General features: G+C 37.1%; 1 long non-coding RNA gene across 1 annotated transcript; it reads left to right on the top strand.

The window, feature by feature from the left end:
- Window positions 1-6,825: 6,825 nt before the first annotated feature.
- On the top strand, window positions 6,826-7,287 carry LOC140269039 (uncharacterized). The gene is made up of 3 exons (XR_011907578.1): window positions 6,826-6,910; window positions 7,039-7,117; window positions 7,214-7,287. It is a non-coding gene; the product is annotated as an uncharacterized lncRNA (long non-coding RNA).
- The last annotated feature ends 6,488 nt before the right edge of the window (window positions 7,288-13,775 follow it).

The raw sequence follows: 13,775 nt of genomic DNA, 5'->3' as shown, positions 1-13,775 counted from the left end.
AATGAATGAGGATCAGTCCACGATTGGAACCAGTTTTGTGTGCTTTTGACTTGTTTTAAAATCTGGTGGTGCTGTAGAAATATGCTGAGATATCAGAGAATTGTAGCAGGTTAAAAAAATAAAGCTTTCTATTCATTCCCTACAGTCACCGCATTCTGTAAAGTCTTTTTAAAGCAATCACCACACGACCATAAAAAAAAACCCACCATCACCACAAAACTCACTTGTCACACCCTTGATCAAAACTAATATCAAAGATCACAAGATATCCTAATGAAAAGACTGTCTATATTCTACTAAATTAGCTTGTAAAGGGATTCAAATCTGTGAAATTCCATTGGTCACACTGGTGACCACTGAAATTGATACTCAGTAATATCGTTTTAAAACGTCACTCATAGGAAAACTTCATAGGAAAAGACCCTCGATAAAACATGTGCAGGGCCACAGCGTGAATGATCTCATAACCAGACCTAATTGCTTTCTGGTTGCACCATAAGTGGAGGAAGACTGCATCAAAGCTTCCAATCAAATGGTTGATTAAGTGGGTCAACAACGAGACCACCCAGACAGGGCATTCAGCTTTCATTTGTCTGAGTAAAATATGCATGGCTTAAAGATAACAAGGTGCTTTGTCAGTGCTAATACTGCCGTTTTCTATCAGAGCTCATTCACCTGATCCGGAGCGAATATAAAAATGTGACTTTAAGAATGTATAAATTGTAACCAAGTAGATTGTTTTTGTGACTGTCTAACCATTTTGCACTTCTAAACTTAACCGTATACATTAATTCCAACCCTCTCCTCTTACTTTAAACACCTAACCTTAATCATTCATGGGTGAGAGTAAAAAGAGAGTTAGTCTCAAAGGCTCTTGGTTTGGCGACTCCTGCCATCCCATCTTTTCTTTCTTATAAGCATTTGTGGCCAAGTAAACAAAGTGGGACACTGAAAGCAGACATCAGGCATGAAGATGTAGGACATCAACTTCCCGGTAAATATAGACTGAAAGAAATGATCTTTTACTCATAAAAGGTTCAAGCCATTATTGAGAAACTGGTACAGTCTACGCTGTGAATCAACATAGTCCTGTCTGAGATTGTGTTGTACTTTTGTTGGCATTTTAAATCGACCTCTCTAACATTTCCTGTAAACTGTCTGCCACGTAATAGGCTGATTCAAAAATGTGCTTCAGATGTTATTTTGATAGCTGCTGTTTATGTCACATTTAAAATCATATGGAAATGTGAGTGTTTGCTTAGTGTTTGTTTTCAATATTTGTAATAGTATTATTTCAGGGTTTTTTTTAATACATTTTTACATGTTATTATGCTCTTTCCTGGAAATGCTGGGGACTAGACAGTTCTTTATGTCTCGATAAATGGGCTTGAGACTCTAATAGGAGTAATTTGATTTATTATGCAACACATTATTCTATTGTCAATACATTATTCTAATACAATGAGATTATTGCACACAGTTACAAATTACATGTAATATTTTCACGTCTGGGAAAACATTTCAGATTAAATAGTACAAGATAGGACCAGATCACACTCATTTTTTGTGTCAGTACAGCAAACCAGCTTCACTTCGTCAAGACACAATGGGGTCAGAGGACCACATGGGGGCTTGGCCTGGCCGGGTCAGGGCCCGGCTGAGACAGGTCCTTAAGCTCCTTGCCAGAGAGGTGCCCCAGTTTCCAGAGGATGCTCTGCATGTTGTAAGCTGATTAATTACTGTTTTTAAGTCTCTCTCAGTTAACTTGCTCCAAGGACACACAAAACCCTCTAATGAAAAATTCAACAGTGTGGAGCAAGTAAACAAGTCAACAGCTAAAATATGAAGAATCATTCAAGCTAATCTGTAAAACTAAGAGTCTCTTAAGCTTTGCCAAATTCCAGCTTGCCTTGTGTAACTCCTGTAGTGTGTGATTATGTGTATGTTTTCATCTGTATGTGTTAGTATTTTGTTCTGGGATGTGTGTAGTTTCAATGACTTTTGCTGTTCACGGCTGTCCTACGTGAAATCAGACAGTTCGTTCATTTCATGGCCATTCAGGTGACTTTATTGGCTATTTTATGTCTATAAGAACTCAAGCAGCTTCTCATTTGTGGAAGGTAGGATCGCGTCTGAAAAGTTTGACTGGTGGCTCGAATCTCAAGCCTTTTATTTGTACATCTCTCAGGTTTATCAGGTTGCAGTGAGAGACTCATTTAATCAATAATTAGACTCGATCACATTTAGGGACAATGGCGCTTCAACATTTGTAAACGCTTTTCATGAATCTCATAAATATGAGAATGTGAGATCTTAAACATCAGCCATCAGACATTCAAAACAGCCCTTCATCAAGAAATCAGCAACAGTAGATAAAAATTAATCAACGGTGAGTTTTCTAGTCTTTTTTAGTTCTTGATCTTTGTAAAGCATAAAATATTTTCTTTTCTACTGCAAAGAAATTTTCATCCATGAGTTTACAAGCAAACCACAGAGGGTCATCATTTATAAAATGGATTGTAAAAAGATTCTGATCTTAAGTGTGACATAAGCAGAAAACCAGTTTGTGCTTTGTAAATGGTTTAGGCAAAGTCTAGACTTGACATCAGGGATTTTCTGGCTGGTTATGTAGGCCTTTTGAACTTCAGCGTATTGTTGGTGTGTGCATTCAAACCAGTAGTGAGATTCTTCGATGACCAAAGAACAATACAGCAATACAGTATATACAGCAATACAATACAGTGAATACAGCAAATAGATAAAGATGAGAGGAATTAATCATCTATAATCATGATATGTGTTACTATTCGTGTTTCCCTTGTTGTTTAAGCAAATACAGTACCACCTTATTCACTGCAACGGCGACTTACTCCTAATCCTCATTGCTTAACATGTCAACCTACTATTTAGCCCTCAGAATATGTGTTGCCTGGCTTCAGTCTCTATCTTCACCACAATCGTGTCAGCCAAAAGTTTGCTTCTCCAACTATGTCTGTGGCTAATCTCGAAGCTTCTTAAATCCTCAATAAAATCTGTTATTACATTAAAGGAAATCAGAAAGGAAAGCTAATGTGAGATTTGTAGACCTCAAATCTGCACAATAAGAATGGGATTCTTAGAATCTGCTGAAGCAAAGTTTTCATGACCAGCATCTTTTATGAATCAAACATAAACACACCAAAGGGAACGCTTATGAAGAGTTAAAGTAAAATCTGATAACATTTTAATAAATGAGGTCCCTGAAGTGTGCAGGACTCATACTTCCTTGCTGCATGTTGCCAGTTCCATTGAGGGGCACATTGCTTTGTTGCAGATCTCTGTGTAACCCATCATCTGGGTTATTCCACTTCCTGTTTGTGTGGGAAAATAACAAAAGATGCACATACTGGAGTTAGGCAAACATATAAATTGTTTAATTATTTCTTGAATATTGGACTGTGTATAAAACTCATTTCTATACCCTTACCAAGATTGTGGTGGAGACAGTATGGACTGGTGTCAACTGGAGGCATCATGGTGGAGAGGCCCTGTGTTGATATGACAGATGTTGTTACATTAACATGCACTCATCTGAGATGTACATTAGAATAGCATGCATGTAGAACAGAATTCACTTTACAACATCAACAGTTACATTTATTAGTTGAAAAAAAAGTGCTGTGCTGCTTGACTTCAATGTATCAAAGCATCTCTTTTACCATCTGAAAGTCAAAAAATGCACAAAGAGTTTCAGAACAAATCCGTCTGCAACAGAACATTTAGCTCTTTATGAAGCTTTTGATTATTTGAAAAACAGTTAGGAAGACAAACGACTGACGTTGCTGAATGAATGCATTCAGAGAATGAATGAAGCCTAATCACCTCTTAGGAGCACTGTTCTTGGCTGTCATAACACTTGTATGTACTCCAAGCCTTCACCACAGCACTGCGGGGTTGAGTGCAGGGCACCTTGAAAACCCTTTGCAAAAGAAAAAAAAAAGATATTATTTCCATACTTTTGCTTTTTACATAAATGGGTACAGCATAAATACATCTCAGCCAACGACAGAGAAGGTAATGCATAAGCGTTTTACACCTTGCTGACAGGTCTGATGATAACATCAAATCAAATTCAAAGCGTAATGAAAGGAAATTGTCTTTAATACTTTACCAAACAGCCCTGAATACTGACAAGTCTACAACTGACACAAGTATAGTTGCTGGAATAGCACAAGAGTGACAAACAGAGCTCTGAAGCCAAATGTGGTCTTGACTGAAGGTGGCTTTGTCTGAAGCAATCAGCCTCTCACACAGAAGACTCTAAATTGAGGTGTTTTTCAGTGTTTTAGGCTCCTCCCGTCAGCCGGCTCAACACAGGATATTTTCAGATGAATGGAGAATTGGTTGAATACTGTAAAATGAAGACGATACAGTGTTCAGCCATATGGGATACAAGCTCATCCTTCCAGTTTCCAGTCTTTGAAGTGCAGTGCTTCCTCCACATCCCATATTTGATATGTCCCAAGTCAAAGTAGCTTTATTGTTTGCCAGAGCCCCTTTGAAGTAACTAAAACTGCTCAAACTAATTTTCTTCTGCTTAAGATTTATTTTTGTTATGAATCCAAGTTTTGGCAAAATATTATCAGGAGCTTACAGTTGCCTAGAGCTGTCTGTAAGAGACCATGTTCTGAGTTTAAAACTTATTGTTAAATAGAGTTGTCATTAAAATAAAAACGAGTGTTGAAAACATATATTAATATCACCCCTCTCACATTCCTCAGTTCATCGTCTGAGTCCCTTTTCATTCCCCATAATATGTGTGTTCTCGCTTTGTGACCTCATCAGACCTTTTTCTGATATATTCCCTAATCTTTTCTGGACCAGGTCCTTATGGAGATTAAAGACTGCCTCTAATGTGGCAAAATACCCTTTTCTCAGGTCCTGGTTAGGTGTGTGAGTGTATGTGTGTGATTATAACATTTGATCAAATCTCTCGTTTAATGATTGCATAAGGATAAGAAAAAACTATTCCAGACACTGTGTAACAGTCCAATGCAGAATTAGACAGTCTGTGTGCGTCTCTCTCCGTGACCATGACTCATCATAACTGTGCTTTATGCAGTCAATTTGATTCTGTAATTAAACAGCAGGATGCACAAGTCATCATGGTCACTTTCAGATTAGAGAAGTATTGTACAAACTACAGGAAGCATACTGTTCACTGTGACCACAACAGATTAACAGCAAATGATGGGCATGAAAGTATTACATTCTCAATTCTTCTCATTTATAGGACTTTTGCTATCTGAGACCATATTGTTCACAGTGACCACATGAATAGCAAATTATGTGCAGAAAATTGTTCATCTCTTAGATTGTGTGCATGAGTGTGTATGTGTGTGTCTTTGTCTGTCTGAGCTCTACAAATAATTGTTTCACTAGAGTGGGCTGGAATTACTGTTGAAGGATCATTCATAACTTTATTATTGCCTGTAACACTATCACTTAACAACAAGAATCCCACTTGGTTCTGTCTGTGTAGGGCTGGCATGTTCTCCCTGTTCTTGCATGGGTTTTCTCTTGACACTGGTTGCCTCCCATCATCCTTATATTGGGTTATGTCTATTGCCAGTTATTACTGGGGTGGAAGACTGAGCATGACTTTCTGTATGTGTTAGCCTTGGTGTACTTACCCAGATACAACTGAGCTCCAGCCTCATGGACTTTGAACAGAATGCGGTGACTGTAGGGAATGAATAGATAGTTGTCGGTTAATGTTGGTTAATCATTGTGTGAGCCTATCCTAGCTGCCCTACTCCATAATTGTATTTTTCAAACAATTTTTCCAGGATTCTTTCCATAGGTGTAGCACTAAAATCTTTGTTTATAACTATTTTTTTTTTTGAAGGGCCTTTATTTTTGAGGTCCAACTCATTAACATACATGAGAAGGGATGTTGAGTGGATAAGGTGGGCGCAACAAAATCATTTTTGGCCTTCTGAAGACTGTCGGCACGGACAAACAAATCTCTGAATATATGGATGCAAAAAAATAAGATGACAGTTAAGCTAACAGGTAGATTTTAAAAGTCACACTAATGGAAATGTAACCTATTTGATCATGTGCATTTTATCGTTTAACTGAGAACAGACAGGACAATGCCATCACCAAGTCAGACAATAACCACAAGACCAACTGGTCACCCACATTAATTTCAAGCTGCATTACTGGACCTCATGATGAGTTTGACATTTTATATAAATGGACTTCCAGTCCTCTCGACATTCATTTTCAAGTTGCTCAGCAAGAAAACGGTTCTCACCACTGCTCTCAAAGAGGAAGAAAACTCTTCAAAAACCACTTCGCCATGAAGATTCTGGCCGCTGCTCTTTTTGTTGGACTGGTCAGCTCCTTAGCTGCTGTTCCTCCCTCTGCTCCTTTCCCCTTCCCTGCCCCTTACCATGCCTTCTGCAGAGCCCTCTGGTGAGTTTGTTTATTTGATTTTCACATCCATGTTCCACTTTACTTAAATGTGAGTTTGGGTTTTCATATAACATGTATACTGAAACAAGCGTTTCTTTGGTCAACCGCAAATGAGTCTCTGTTTCTATTCTCTGAATTTTTAGGCTCTTTGCAACACCTTGTGTTGAAATCAGTACCACGATTTCGCAACAGATTCAGATGTCCGGCCCTCAATACACGGTGAACGCTACTGTTTTTTAATAAAGAATAGAACTGAACAGAAATCCAATCTGCTGTCAATGTAAAATAAACATAAATATCTAATATGATTTAATGCTTTTTGCTACAGCTTGTGTCAGCTACTCCTATGTTAATCAAAGCCAACCACACTTCCTTTGATGGCGTCCAGGCACAGAACATTACTTTCACATTTGTCCCCACCATTTTAACTGGGGGCTGCCGTGTGTCCGTAAGTATCAATTCTGCACGTTTTTAATGCTGATAGTTCTTTAATTTTTTTATCAGTTAGAAAATGTAATTAAAGGCTCAAAGTAATGTTAGTAAGTTTTAAGTTTTTGTGTCATACTTATTCACCAGGCACAGTCCACCTCTCTTGGATTCACAAGCCTTCTTGATGACGGCCTCAATTACTGCAACCTCTACAACCTGCTGTCAGGTGAGCACACATCTCCTCAATAGCTTTACTTATTCCAAACTCAAATTTATAAGACATAGATATGCACTAACCTAGTTTCAATGTTTTGATTTCTAGCAAGTGGACTCACCTCAGCTCCAGGCTTCATGGAGCTGACCAATGAGTGGGCCTGTCTGGGATATGGAATGGCCAAATGCAAAGCTTAGCAAGCTTTGAAGCTGAAATCGACATTTGAATTAGAAACTATTAATTAGAGCTTTGTTTCCCTGGTGGAATGTAGTCCCCCTTGTAGGAAGAAAACATCTATTAAAAAAGTTGCAATTTCATCATCTTCTCTCAGTGTTTGACATTTTTTTTCCAAGTGCAGCTTAAAAGTTAAAATAGTGATTCTGGCTGGTGCAATCATAGGGTTTGACATCAGCTTAAACTGAAACAGCATAGACAAACCACTTCTCCTTTTTTCTCACACATGAGGAGTCTTAACAAAAGACTCATTCCAAAATGGTTCGCAGATCTTTTTGATTGTGTGTGGAAGGAAGCAAAGCTAATTAGTTGGAGATAACCTCCGGCGTTCCTCAAGATTTTATTTGGGAACCATTGTATCTTTTAGTATTTATGTGAAAATGTCATGGATATAGAAATTAAAGCAAAAATACCCTCTGATGACACTACCTTTATGCATTTTCCACCTATAACACATCCACTGGTGGAGCCTTTGACTGCATTCACCTGGCACTATAAAGCTGCACTGTCTTTCAAGCTAGCTAAAAAGCTTAAAGTTACGATTATGGTTAGAAAATAAACAAAATAAATGTGGCGTTTCTTTCCTATCTTTGACAGCTTATTGTGATATTTTGATTGAGTTCATCCTTATGTTTCATTTAAATTGCAAAGACTCTTACTCATCACTGTATACTTTGAGACTCTGTGTATTAGACATCACTGACTCCTTACTGACAAAAGTATTGGTATGTTTTTGTCTTTTAAAGTAATGCTGGGTTTATCAATGTCATTCTGCCAAGTGGGTGCTTTTTTTTAAGCTGCCCAAGGTGAAAAATGTATCTTCTTACCACGCCCTATCGAATGGACTGATTAGCAGCGGTAGCTCAAATTAGGAAAAGAAAAATCATATATACATAAAATACATACATACTGATGCAATAAAGACACTTTGTGAAAATCACTGAGACGTTTTTGAGGTTTCAGTTGTATTAGTTGGTGAGAATCTGTTCTTCTTTTGTCCCAACTCTCAGTTACTGTTAGATAGACTCCACCATGACACTTCCTCCCTGCTTCTCCAATCAGAAAGTGCTCAGACAGCCGCTTACCGCAAATAAAAAAGAACTAGCTACTCATAAATGCTTCACACAACCCCAAGTGGTCCCTTTAAAGTTACGTTTGACAAATCACGGTTTACACTTTATGCTGTAAAAAAAGACTTGTGAACCCTCTTTAATACCTGTGATCGTTTGTTTGTCATTACTTCGAATATGCATGCATCCTCATCCGAGATTGTTACTCGCTGTATTCTTTATGACTTGGCGGGTTTGACATCATTCACTCCTTGCAGACAAAAGTGTTGGTATTTTATGGTCTAAGTGTAACACTGGGTAAATTCAACCCTTTTCCCTCCTTTGTTGTATTGTAGCTCTAGCAGTTCATCAGGAACTGCCAAGTGGTTTCTTTTTAATTTACCCTTGGAGAAAAATTGATTTTCCAACAGTGCTCCTTAGAATGGATTAATCATCAGAGATAGCAAATATATTGATAAATTAAAGGGTATGAAAAAAATATAGTGAGGGGGGCATTTGGTTATTTTTCTTCAAAGATCACTTTAAAGGTTACTTTTTTATGTGATTTTGAAAGTTTTATGTACATTTCTATGTATTATGCATATGCATGCTATCTATATGCTTGGTTGTGTCTGTTAATTCTGCCTCTGTTGTCTTGGCTTTGACTCCCTTACAAGTTTACATTTATAAAAACCTTTTAATCACATTTTTATTAGTAGACTAATATGTGATCAGAGGACAGACTATTCAGCATGTAAGAAAATATCTTAGGTCAGTGGCCTCCTAAGCAGACAAAGCTAATCTGAATGTATGAGAAGTTTTAATGATCATGCTACTTTTGGAAAAGTGTTGACCTGCTCAGTCACAGCTTCACCTTGTGTCAGGGTTAGGTGTAAAAAAATTACATGTTGAGGATTAGAATTGATATGCATGGTATATGGTATACATATGTGTGTGTGTGTGCGGATGTGTGTGTGCGGATGTGTGTGTGAATGGAAGTGTGCGGCCTTCTGTTCCAGCTTTTTTTCAGACACCAACACATCTATCCAGCCCCCTCACACTTCTTCAGACAACCTTATGCTCAGAACTCGTTGAATTCATTTGTATGTCTGCAATTGACAGTATAGTTCCTAATGTTCCGTAATTCAAGAGAAAAGTGTTCAAATTATCGTTTTTTCCTGTTTGAAACTGTCCCTAATTACTGCAACCTGCAAACAACTGAGATTCTTTTCGTATTAGGGGTGTCTTACAAGGACATCCATGTTTCTGCCGGGTATGTTTATGGAATAGTTGTTTATGGTTGTTTCTCCGTAGGAAAAAGTTTTTCTCTGTTTGTGGATAAACTCCACATTTTTTGTTTGAGCAAGTAAACTCAATTCAACACCAGGCTTCTTAGAGGTGATCAGTGTGCAGACTTGGCTTTGATCGTCATTCACCATCTTGTTGAACAAAACACACTGGCGTTACTCAAATCTTTATTATGGCGTTTGTTCCAGCATGCTCTGTTCTTAGTGGGATACGTGCTTCGTATAGATATTTTTTCTGTGACTGTGTTCTCCACACCAGACTCATTCTGCTGTACTTACTGCACAATATAAATGAGAGTTCCTTTTTGATATGGTTCAGTGATATCAACTCATTTGCAAGCCTTGGTAATACATTAAAGCTAGTGTGTGGGTGTTGTAAACATTTCATCATGTGGCGTTTCATAGGATTTCTGCATACAAATATTGTCAATATCTTAATCACCAGACAATAATAAGGTGACTTTACAGCTTTTACAGTAATAACCTTAGTCTTGATGTGTGATTATCACTCATTGGTCAGCTGACTTCTGTCAGCTGGATTTCATTAGAACTAAAACATCATAGAATAATGAAGCTTGACTGTTAGTTTCTCATTTTTTGCCGTAGAGGACAGCAGACGATATCTACCTGCAACCTGATCACACACCAGAATGTCTAAATACAGAGATGCAGCTTTTGTTTTGCCATGTGATGATTTCAGCGTTGACGTCTCACTACCATGTTCAGTGTCTTGCTATCTCCGTCACAATGTCCACAATTGATGCCCATGTGATGTTCAGCACTGTTAAATTGACCACAAACACTGTAAGGAGGTAGAGTAGTGGGCATTAGCCCAAGCTTGAGACCTATCTGACATGATATTTTTCAAAGCCGTCATTTCTCTACTTTTCCCTCGATCGAGATTCTTAATTTTTCTTTCATCCTCTCACTTGTGAATGTTTGGTGTTATAAATCCACAGTTAGCTACACAGTTAGGGTTGCCCTTGTGAACACATAGCATGTGAACATTGTCCTACAAAAAACATGTTAGGGATGAATTTTCATCTTACAATTTCTCACCATGGATCATAAGACCATATACATTCTGGATATATAGACACACTTACTTCTTACAGTTTTCTGGTGAAAGTGGTCTGACATGTATTAACCTCAGAAAGGGAAAAGGTCAGACTCAATTGCCTCTGAACACTTTTAAATAATCAAACTCTTGGGCTATTCTATTTCGCTGAATTCAAAAGTTCAAACCTGGTCAATCAGTATCTGTGTTTGGACTGAATAAAAAGACTGCAAAGTGTTGCCACATGCAGTAGAGGAATAATCTTCTCTGAGTTATAAGTAAGATGGAGAGACAAATAAAGTCAATGTGTTGAGTCATTAGATAAATGACTGAAACAAAAAAAAGATCAAATAATAAGAATAAATTACAAGGTAAGATTCACAATATCTATTCATGTCATTCACAGGACATTTGCCATCTGAGACCATACTGTTCAAAGTGAACACATGAATAGTAAATGATGTGTATGAAATTGTTTCACCCTTGTTGTGTTGTGTGTGTGCATGTTATATCAGCTCCTACATATCACTTTAGCCGTTTTCTTTTGTTCATTCGCACAGTTCTTTTTCTATTTTGCGGTGAAAAGTAATTCCCTCTGCTGGAAAAATATTAATTATTTATCAAGTTACAATCACTTACACAGATGGTGGAACACATGAATTATTTGCCAAATAAAGGGGTTCAATAAAGCTACTTAGAGATGTTGTATACCTGTCACTTTGCTTATAAGGACGGACATCTACTTGAATTTATCAATTACTTATCAATTTTATTGATATGCAGTAGTGAGAAGGGATGACAAAAGACCAGTTCATAAAAATGAAAAACAATGCAATGTTCAGTGTTGCATACACCATATATTTGACCCCTCAAAACAACTCATTTAAATTAATTGAAATAGACAGGAAAAAACAACAACATAAACTTATAATAATAATAAAGATAATAATTAAGTTTCGCCAGAAGGACAAAGTGTAAATTTCAAGTTGTATAAAAGTACAAGAACACTAAATTAGATTGATGTGACAAAGTGCTTTCTATCAACTATAGCTAAGAATGATCTTTTTCAGATCTGGTGCTTTTGCATTTCCTGGCAGCATTGTATGTCAACTATTATTAAAATCTGACTATTTTGGGGTGTATTTGCACCTGCTGTGTTTTAGTACAAACCTTTAGGGGGATCTTAGCCATTTCAGCACACAGGAGGTTTAATGTGGCTGACACTGGATTACACTGATGGCTCACGGATCAGCAGAAAAAATAATAGAGCAATTGTGTTACATGTTTTCTGCTCTAAAACATGACTTTACAATACATTTGCAGCAGACAATAAGTTGCTTTTTTTGTCTCCCAATAAATTTAGTAATACAAATTTACATTTTTTGTTGAGTTATTCAAGGAATTGCAGGTTTAGGCTGTTCTGATGTTGCTGTTTGGTTGGATCTTGTAACTTCCAAGTAAGACCATTTGATATATGCAATTCAAAGAAAAGGATGCTGTGATTATCAAAGGTCTGAGCCCTTAAATGTTTCTGTGAAATGTTTTGTTTCTTTAAAAAAAATACAAGTCTGGAAGGTGTTTGAAATCTAGGAGGACTGATTTATGTTGACCAGAAGTTTTTAGTCATGCTGCCCTCTGCTGGAATCAACTCTCTGAAACTGAAGTAATTTTTTTTTTAAACAAATTCAAGGCTGTTCTTTTTTCCATTGATTTGAATTTATATAACATCTTAACTAATCCCTACGTGTGGCTACACTTTTATGAAACATGCCTTTGTTTATTTCATTTTACACATTATCTTGCTGTTCTTATGAAAATCGTTTAACGACGAGATTTGACCATTTCTTCTCTCATATTAAGTTTTCTTCCTAACTTCTTAAAGATTATTGAAAGCTTTTTGACCAGCCAGTGTATATAAAATCTATTTTAATAGATAAACCTGCCCTGTGATATATGAACTTGGTACAATGGATTCCACTCAGTTTAACACCAGGTGAAACATCTCTTTTCCTGCTCTCCAGAGTAAGTTTACTTCATATATTAGTCCTGTTTTTGCTCACACATATGAACTCAAATTTCATAATGTAGCTTATAGCCCCACTCTGTGCACAGCTCTGATGACATTTCTTGAGGAGCAGCTGTTTATTGGAACAGTCTGGTAAAATTAATGATATAATTTACAAAAGCCACAAGTTTAGTCAATATTAAAAATGTTCACAAATGAGTTTAAATTTAAGTTTCATTTCTATATAAATATATCTCACAATCTTAGTTGTGACACATGCAAAAGAAAAGCGTCTCCCAAAGGCAAACTGAAGAAAAATGTTAAACTGCTAAAAACAAACAAAAAAAGAGGAAAATATAATAAAATGTTGTCTTCTATGATAAAACATAGCTTCATTAAGGTAAATGCATTCATTTAGATAATAGGGTATAAAGTCAGCTGGGAAACACACATTTAAAAATTTCACCATCATTTGCAGACAGAAACTCCAAATCCGAGGCACAGCCATTCATTTGTGAATTCAGTGAAGCCTGGAGTTTTGGGAAGTCCACTTGCTGCAAACGTAGAAACAAAAACACAAGGATGAAGTCTGTGATCCAGCTCTATTTGCAGATTTCAGGTCTGGATTCAGACCACAGTCTTGTCACATTAGGAATGCAGAACAGTAGAAAAAAAAAGAAAACCACATTGCTGATCAGAGTGTAAAAACGTACCCTTCATAACTTTGTAGAGGTTACAGTAGTTAGTGCCGTTATCGAACAGACTGAACCAAAATGGAGACACAGAAGAACCCTAAACACCAACCAGTTAGAACATATTAAAACATCTTGAGGCAAAGTGATTTAAAATAACCTCCTTTTACATGAAAAACAATTCAAAGATGATAATTAAGAGTGATGAACAGCAGACACGTATCTTACATCCACATGGCAGCCTAAGCTCATGGTTGTGGGTTCCAAGATGAAGTTAAGGTTCTCGACGTGCCCAACCGCAGAGGTGTGGTTCGCCAGAATTTGTC

The sequence above is a fragment of the Leuresthes tenuis genome, unplaced genomic scaffold (assembly GCF_036924035.1).
Source record: "Leuresthes tenuis unplaced genomic scaffold, fLeuTen1.0.hap1 SCAF_14, whole genome shotgun sequence".
In the NCBI taxonomy this organism is placed as follows: Eukaryota; Metazoa; Chordata; class Actinopteri; order Atheriniformes; family Atherinopsidae; genus Leuresthes; species Leuresthes tenuis.
Note: the sequence above shows the minus strand (reverse complement) of the source record. Positions and strands in the feature narration are given on the sequence as shown.